The 9137-nt window shown below is 37.7% G+C and overlaps 1 long non-coding RNA gene across 5 annotated transcripts; it reads right to left on the reverse strand.

Moving 5' to 3' along the window:
- Positions 1-237: 237 nt before the first annotated feature.
- Positions 238-8948, reverse strand: LOC136262079 (uncharacterized). 5 transcript variants are annotated; one of them, XR_010704100.1, is made up of 7 exons: positions 8791-8948; positions 8644-8727; positions 5111-5213; positions 4355-4555; positions 3727-3830; positions 430-498; positions 238-383 (listed from the first exon to the last, which is right to left on the reverse strand). It is a non-coding gene; the product is annotated as an uncharacterized lncRNA (long non-coding RNA). The 5 variants fall into 5 exon arrangements; XR_010704097.1 differs by having other exon boundaries at positions 4355-4747; XR_010704099.1 differs by having other exon boundaries at positions 5107-5213.
- Positions 8949-9137: the final 189 nt, after the last annotated feature.

Here is a 9137-nt window from a genome sequence, read left to right on the forward strand (position 1 = left end):
GAGTCTTATATTAGCTACATGCTCATTGAATCCTGTAAGCTAATGCTATTGTAAAGAAGTAGTGATGCACCATAATCAGCTTGTTACAGATTCAGTGAAATTAAACATGTACCCCTTAAAAATGGGCATTAACAATTTCCACAAGTTGTTATTGTTGAGATGCGCATAGGTGACCCATGAGAATACGGGCATGGAGTGGCTTAAAGTACTACATACTATATACATTATATTACTGTGCACTTTGAAAAACTCAATAAAAATAATATATGCATCATGAAATGTCATAAAAATTAATGCGTGTACAGTATACATGTAAATATTTCTATAAATGTCCTTGTGGGATCATTATTCTTTGTGTAGAAGTTAACATGAACCATCCTCTTCTGTGTAAAGAAGTAACACATGAATACATTGTGTGTAGCAGCATACCAAACTGTGCAGAAGCATACTATCCTTGGTAGAATGCTTAGGAACATGACATGGATCTGTGTAAAATGTCTGGCAATTAAAAACAAAAAACAGTACATAAACAAATTGATGAACTAAACACTCCTCAATACATATAGAGCAAAGCAAAGAGCCTACGGTAATTACATATGTAAATTGAAACACAGTCCAGTCAGCTCACTATAACTCCAAAAGTATACTCACTAGACAAGGCTGAAACTTTCACCGCCCATTGAATTTCCCACTAGACACCAAATTTAAAGAAGTCATAAAATGAAGTTCAAGAACAATGCAAACTGGTTAGGTTTATACCTAGCGGGTTACATATGCTGTCTCTGAAACATACTTACATGTATACACACACACACACACACAAATACAAACACACCTAACCAAAATAAACTCTCGGTCTCAAATAAAGGCCCTATTTTGTTACAGACCAGGTCAAAAATGTTTTTAAAGAAATAAAAACTCAGTTTTTATATGATACATACATACACCTATACTGTACATACAATCATAGTTATGTACATGCATACAGATGTAGGCTGAGAGTATGCATAATATAATATATGTCTGCATATTGTATCAAAACACTGTTTCTATATGCACATGCACTTGGAGTGCCCATGCAGATCCATTCCTAGGAGCAAAACAACCGAGTTATACTTTGCTACTTCTAAAAACTAGAAGCCCAGTAAATACCTTGCTTCAACCATCAATAAAATTTTGGCAAATAAATTTTTACGATTTTGTTTAGCAATAAAGAATCTCAATATTTTGTAATTCACAAATCAATACTTATTGGTTGCATAATTGCACAAAAGCACTTCAACACAAATACCAGAAATACGTATCTTCTCAAATCTAAGGGTAAGCCTTGAGGCCACTCTCCATTTTTGCACATATATTATGCTGATTTAAATTTAACTGAATGTGCCACTCCTGTTAGCCTACAAGACATCTACATTATAAACAATTGGTAAACCTTTTTGTAAAGGTTTCACAACTCTTGTTTAGTACACTTATCAGTAAGAAGAAACCATAAGCTTGTGCTGAGTTAACACACACTCTATACAGCAACCATTTCTTAGATATACATTAGCATAATACATTTTGCTCAACTGACTGCAGACAGGTAAACATACATAAGTACACACCCCCACACCCACCAATTCACATGGATTTTCAGACAATTTGATGTCAGTAACATAGCCAGCTGTGGTGAGCTGAGTGATAGTTCTGCTTAATCAATTATATCATGATAGTGAGTAATATTATGATGACAATGATAGCATGCAATTGTACTGTCGTGATAAATTATGCATATCTGTAGTTAGTCAAAAACATGGCAAACACTGATAGTGTTGAAGTTGAGGAAACTGTGAAAGTCTAGTAGAACATGCACATCAAAGATTACAACAACAATGGAGTGTAAGAAAAGCAGCTAGCTACGTGGTGTGTACTAGTGTGTCGTTATGAGACGTTGAGTGACTGCTAGTAATATCGTAATACTGCTGTTATTGTGATAAGTGATAGCTTTACTATCACTCAGCTCTATATATGTAAGCATATACAGTACTTGGATAAAAATTTGCATGAATCGATTTTTTTATAAGAGATTTGTGCAATACTAGGGTATCATAATCACTAAATCAATGCTAATAACAGTCTAGATTTACAATGCACCACTCAGGGACAGAGTTGTCATGTGTCCTTAGCAACAGTTGTTCTATCCCAAGTGGTATATTGCATCATTTTTTGTGCCAGCTGTTTTCATTGGCCCTGCTAGAATTTTTCCAGTGTCAACTAAAAAGTGGCAAATATAACCAGATGATTTTTTCTACACCTACACACATATGGAAAAACCAGCTGTACTCACAAGACTATTATGTACAAGAACATCACCATTCTATCAGGGCATTTTTACACATGTCTTTCATCTGATTTTTAGTACTCTATGCTAGGGTTGGAACGGAGGTCAAATTTTAACCTTTGAAGCTTTGTACACACCCACATGGTCACACACTTTTTTTGCAGCTGTACTACACAGGCTCTATTGTAATTACTTAGACTACAAAATTTGTCAACGATACTGTTGCATGCTTCCAGGAATATCTGGGATAATCTTGACATTCCAGTATCATGGTTACTAAGTTTTGGAGGAGCAAAACTACCTTCAATGATTACAAAATCTCCAAAGGTTCTGAAGCTTCTCTGGTTTTGTCTCAGTTACTACTCTTATTATTCCCTCATAACAAATTCATAACAATTAGTTGGTAGTCTTAACTAACCAAATAAAAGTGCATGCTCATATGGTAATGCTTGCCATGGCAGTATATTATCAGAGATTCAGCTGCTTTGTCCACACTACTGTATAAAGAACCATTGAAAAGTGAATAATTTGAGTGTAGAGTCTATGAGTTTCCTTAGTAGCACTGCTACATGCCTCAGATTACAGATTCTACACTGTACCCATACACTATTGTAGTGGATAATATGGTTAGCATGGTTACACGTACATCTTACAGGGTTTTGTCCCATGAAACATGCGTGCTATCAGTGTTAATATACATGCATGTTTCATGTAAGATGCATGGATTTTGGACACTTTCCCTACATGTTGCATGCATGAGACTAACGTGCATATTCTTTATTATATATGTCATAAAATGTACTGATACTAAATGCTGGCATGCATGTAACTTGCATGGTGTTTGTTAACACTATGATTACTGCTATATCTAATGCTTACCATGCACCCGGCTGCTATGTAAAGTATTACTGACTATCACAGTATGTAGAACTGTCATACAAACAGGAGTTATATAACTATTTCTCACAGTTCTAACAACCATACAATTGTTGGTTTTCATTGTGGGATTCTACACATAGCATGCCAATGTGCATGTACTATGCATGGCAATGGAATTTAGTCCCTGTATCCATGGTACATGCATGTCCCCCTCACTGTAACATCCATGCTCCATGATACATGCACTTCACATTCATGTAAAACTCATGTTACAGTAATGATGCATGGAGGTTCAAGTTAGCTGGCCAGGGATGAAGCAATTGCTATACATCACACTCTCTTTCTTGTAATGGTAAACAATCTGTCATTACTGTACCCACAACATATATCCTATTTTGAACCCTAACCAAATGCCACAATCACATTCTACATAACCCTAGGAGTTGGTATAAAAAACAGGACTAATAAGATGGCCTAGTATAAGAGTGTGCATGGGTACAAAATAAGAGTCTATTAATACTCACATAAAAAGCATATGTACACACATCAGTTGTATCACATCATCACTCCACCAGACGGTTTCTCATCTTACATCTGCAGTCTTTATGTATCAACATTTGGGAAGCAACTGGCAAGTTAACAATATTATTTTAAAGTCTTTTTAGTGACCATACAATATGGTACATACAGTATGGTATAATTATAGTTGTAGGTATACAGTACAGTACAATTCAGTATGGTATATAACAACAAATAAACTAGCATGACTAAGGTAGATACTAAATTTGCAGTTTAGGTGATGATCCCCTTGTTGAGCTTGAGCGTTTTCATAGCAATGATTCCTACTACGTAGCTTGTAATCCCATGCACCATGTTCAAGGTTAACTGATGGTGAGGTTACGAAATAAGTGCATATCAAAAGTATTTGTCTCACCACTATAATTCACTTTACAATACAACCTTTTTTGCTGGAACATTAAAAAACCTTGCACATGAGACATAGAACAACAGACACATTAAGATCATAATAAAGGGTCTTCATAACCCTGAAAACTTATGTATGTAAAGTAGCCTGGAAGCCCATCAACACAAGGGGCACTTGAAACAATGATCTGATTTGTGTTAGTATACACCATTTAGACCCCACGATACCTCACTATTAAGGGAACTTTTCATGGACAGGTTCCAAAGCACTACAGCACAATACATTGGATTGTTCTGCAGTGACAGAGGTGTCCATCTCAGCGTGTCCATCTCAGCGTGTCCATCTCAGCGTGTCCATCTCAGCGTGTTCATCTCAGGGTGTCCATATTGAGAGCTCATGTCTTCAGCATCTGAAAAATTGGTACCGACCTGCAAAATGAAAGCAAACAAAGCCTCCAGCAGCCATCCTAACACAGCTATTACACCCAGCAAACCAGCACTGGGATGCCTGTGCACCACTCAGGCAGTTGAGTCTTGTGCAGGCAAATCCTCCTGGGGCAGGACTAGTGGATCACAAGGAGAGGTTGCTGAACCTGAATTTCCACAACTACCCACATACCACTAAAGGACAGTTAAAAATTTGCTTTCTCAATAAATACCAAAGTACATTCCTACGTACATATACATACATACATACATACATACATACATACATACATACATACATACATACATACATACATACATACATACATACATACATACATACATACATACATACATACATACATACATACATACATACATACATACATACATATACATATGTACTACGTAATATTCAGTCAACTTTGGTTAGTTCTATGGTATGCACACTGGACACATACACTGGCTGTTGTGAGCACAGCCACACTTATCCAGTGAAACAATGAGACAGTTCTGCCTCACAAGTAAATTGTCTGTGCATTCGAAAATCCCACCTACTGTGTGACACGAGACTGTACAGTCGGCACTTGCTTTCAAGAACATCAAGTCCCCATTATACTGTATACAGCTGGGTTGGCTTTTCCTCAGTTTATAACAGCACCTGGGAAGAATGGAATGGGTAAAGCTGCTTGGTAAAGGAAATGGCAACAACAACTGGGTATTTCTATACATTGCGTGCGATTGCCAAATAATCAGCTATGCTACCATGGGGACACATGCACTACGACACTTCACACACACACACACACACACACACACACACACACACACACACACACACACACACACACACACACACACACACACACACACACACACACACACACACACACACACACACACACACACACACACACACACACACACACAACATACACACACAATATACACACATTACACTCACATCGTAGTACATACAGTTAATGCACCCATAGAGATCCATATATACTACAAACTGTATTTTTAATTAATCGTTTTAATATTTTTTATGAGACCAATTACAGATGGCATTTATTGGATGCAACCTTACTCACTCTGCTGAGCACTTATTGCAAACACAATTCTCAAAAGGTCACAAGGTGATTTATACTTCTGGAGTAGTAATGGAAGAGACTGACTAAGAGACATAAATTGCATCTACCATTAGTTCAATGAAGGCTTCCCCTAAGAAATTGATATGTACGTATGTCCCGCTATAATCAATAAATAATTGCTGGGAAAACTCACCAGCCCAATATACAGATTACCTTCAACATTGCATTCGCTTGAGATTAAGAAACCAGACACAAGTTGTCTTGGAATCAAGTCACCAGCTGGTCTGGGGTTTTCTGTATTGTCATGTTGAGATACTGACCCCCTGTTATGTTTACATGTTTTTAGTAGCCTTCTTGTTGGTCCCAAGTAGTAATATAATATGCATCAACTGTCTGATCATCTTTTCCCCATAAATATATTGTTGAAGATTTAAAATTTATAATTTAGTCAAGAGGCTAAGGAACCACATCGCAGCCCGGGATCTGGAATTCCTGCTGCATTCAGAGCTGATGGAGTGATGCAACAGCCTACTTGATCAGTATTTTACTCTCCTGGCACATATAAGTTAATTATAGTCAGAAAGAGCTGACAAGGTTTCTATGTTATTTAGAAACCCAAAGATGATGAGGGCAAGAGTTACCCACAAATTAATTGCCAAGGCCACAGGCTGGGATAATTAATCGTGGGTAGCCAAGCCCACATTGTCTGAGGTGCTAAATGGCATAGAAACTGATGTTCGCTAGCTCTAGAAAATTTTCCTGAGCAAAGTGGATACAGAAAGAGCAAAAGTAAGTGGAAAAACTGTGGCTGCTATATTGATATTTGCTTGATGTACCAGTTGATAGTGACAGATCAGAGCTTAGTAGGCAGTGGCAGAAAGTAAGCAAACGGTAAGGCTATTTCCCTGCTGAGTAAAGGAGGTAAAGTGAGCAAAAGAAACTGACTGTGCATCTAGTGCATCAATGACAATGATGTCTGTCTTGTGTAGAAATAATAATCTAACTGTAAGAATATTTCCCTACCAAATGAAGGAGGAAAAGAAAGAGCACAAGAAAGTGGCAATCTGTGGCTGCCTTCGAGTCTTGATAGTCAGTGTCACACCATGGTATCAGTGCATCAGCACAAGTTTCTTATCCAGAAATTAAACAAACAGCTAGGCTATCTTGTTTATGGCTTTGTTGATTTTCATTGGATAAATGTAGTGAACAACCACAACTATACCACAGGTTGCATTTAGTAACCTCATATAAGCATCAAATCTAGGAAACTGAGCATAAATTTTCTAACTCACTTTAATTCTTCCAGTAACCAACCATAACAAAGTCATATTTCGTGTTACCCTAGGTTTTGCATTTTACAGGGCTTGATTTCAGTGCTATGAATAAAATGAGAATCAGTAAATTGTATGATGGATTGATGGTTGTGATTTGTGTTCCGAGTATATGGACAGTGTGAGACTCCAAAAATATTCAGCATTTTAATAATCTATTCTTGTACATAGTTAAGGTAACAACGTCAACATTTAATCGTAGACTTGTCATGTGCTTTTTCAGTAGAACATTTCATCCTATAGCTCATAAAAACAATTGACAGGGACGGGCAAAACTCATCGAGAGTTTACAGCTTATCAAATGAAGTTTATATACATACCCACGATTCAAAACTAGTACATTCATAGGCTCTATCCAGGTAAAGGAACCAATTTTTTATCATCAGTTCTAATTTTGGCTCTGTCACACTGTAAGTGGTAAGTGATCTGACTAGACTAACTGCCACTCAAGTAATCTGCTTGGACCATACAAGATTCAAAGGTGGTAGCAGCAAATGAGCAAGCAGCAGTTTTGTTCCATCGAATGCACCAAACCGAGGACTACTTATGGCGGAGGGATCTGTTAGGCATACCATAAGTTGTCCAACCAGACAATTTGCAGTGTTGAAGGGGACCAAATAGCTATGGTTGTGCTGTAAGACCCTATCTAGCAAATGGTCCATGGCACTGAGAAAAAGCATCATGGTAATAACTGTGACAGTGCCTGGCATAGCCATACCACATTATCTCCAAATCCTATCAGGTACTTGGACTTCTAAGAAGATCTTTCTCCCTACAAAATTATGTCCAAGCCAAATCTCGACTATACACCTCTCTTGTTAGATCCCAGTTTTTCTACTGCTCGGTCATCTGGAAACCCCACCTAATTAAGCACATTCAGCAACTTGAACGTGTTCAGAGGCGTGCAACTAAATACATTCTAAATGATTACTCTACTGACTACAAGTCTCGTCTTATTAATCTCCATATGCTACCCCTGATGTACATTCTTGATGTAAATGATGTGATGTTCTTTCTTAAAAATCTCCACAACCCCCACAATGGATTTGACATCAATAATTTCATTAAATTTCACACACGTCTAGCTTCTGGAAACAAGCTACTCCAAACAAGATCACCTGACAATTCCACTAGTAACTTTTATTTTAACCGGCTTCCTTGCATCTGGAATGCCCTTCCCGTTATCAACTACCAGGACAACCCACTCAAGATAAAGGCCAAACTTTTAGATTATCTGTGGAATCATTTCACTGCCAATTTCACCTCCAACAACACCTGCTCTTTTTTCATTTCTATGTCCACGCTCAAAGTGTTCAAAGATCCCTCACCAACCTAACTTCAACTCCCTTTAACTGTTAATTCCCCCCCCCCCCTTTTAAGTAATCTAGTAAGTAAACTTTGTAGCTAATCCCTACTACAATTTAGCTTCTGGCCACTGACACAGGATGTCAGTGGACCATCAGTGTGCTGCCATATGTCCCGATTTTACCATACCAACATCTGCAACTTGTATGTATGTATATGTACACTGTAAAGTTCATTATTATTATTATTATTATATTAAACTTGTGTTCCCCCATTCCTGTCCCATTCTAGTCACAAAAAGCGGTAGTTATATATAATTATGCCAAAACAGAAGTGCGTCAGTGTAGACAACAAATTGTACCTAAAAACTCTCCAGATTCCTGGCCTCGACCTACTCGCTAGTCTCAGTCTATCCGCCGGCCTCCGGTACGCATTCCCTGTCCTTCTATATATTTATAAGAACGTTCCTATTTCTAAAGGATTTATGAATCCAGGTGGACTAAATTACCTAAAACATGTTAACAGTAACTCAGGTAGAATCTGGTGACGACGGTTAACAACTACTGGGTAAGTACCCGGATGACAATGCGAGAACCGGGTGAGAAAAGCGTCTCCTGTGGCAACATTAAAGGGACAGTACCACAAGCCATAGTCTACAAGTGCTAATTTCACATCCCGTTAAATATGTTCATGACGTGATAATTTGTTGCGTGTTATTACATGGTGCACCTTATTACATCACGTCACGAAATGGCGAACTAGTAGCAAGAGTTCATAATATATATACTAAGGTATATATTATGAACTCTTGCTTGTAGTGATCTTCTAATGGGGGATAATCGTAAACAAAGCTAT

This window comes from Dysidea avara, chromosome 7, assembly GCF_963678975.1.
Source record: "Dysidea avara chromosome 7, odDysAvar1.4, whole genome shotgun sequence".
NCBI classification, from domain to species: Eukaryota; Metazoa; Porifera; class Demospongiae; order Dictyoceratida; family Dysideidae; genus Dysidea; species Dysidea avara.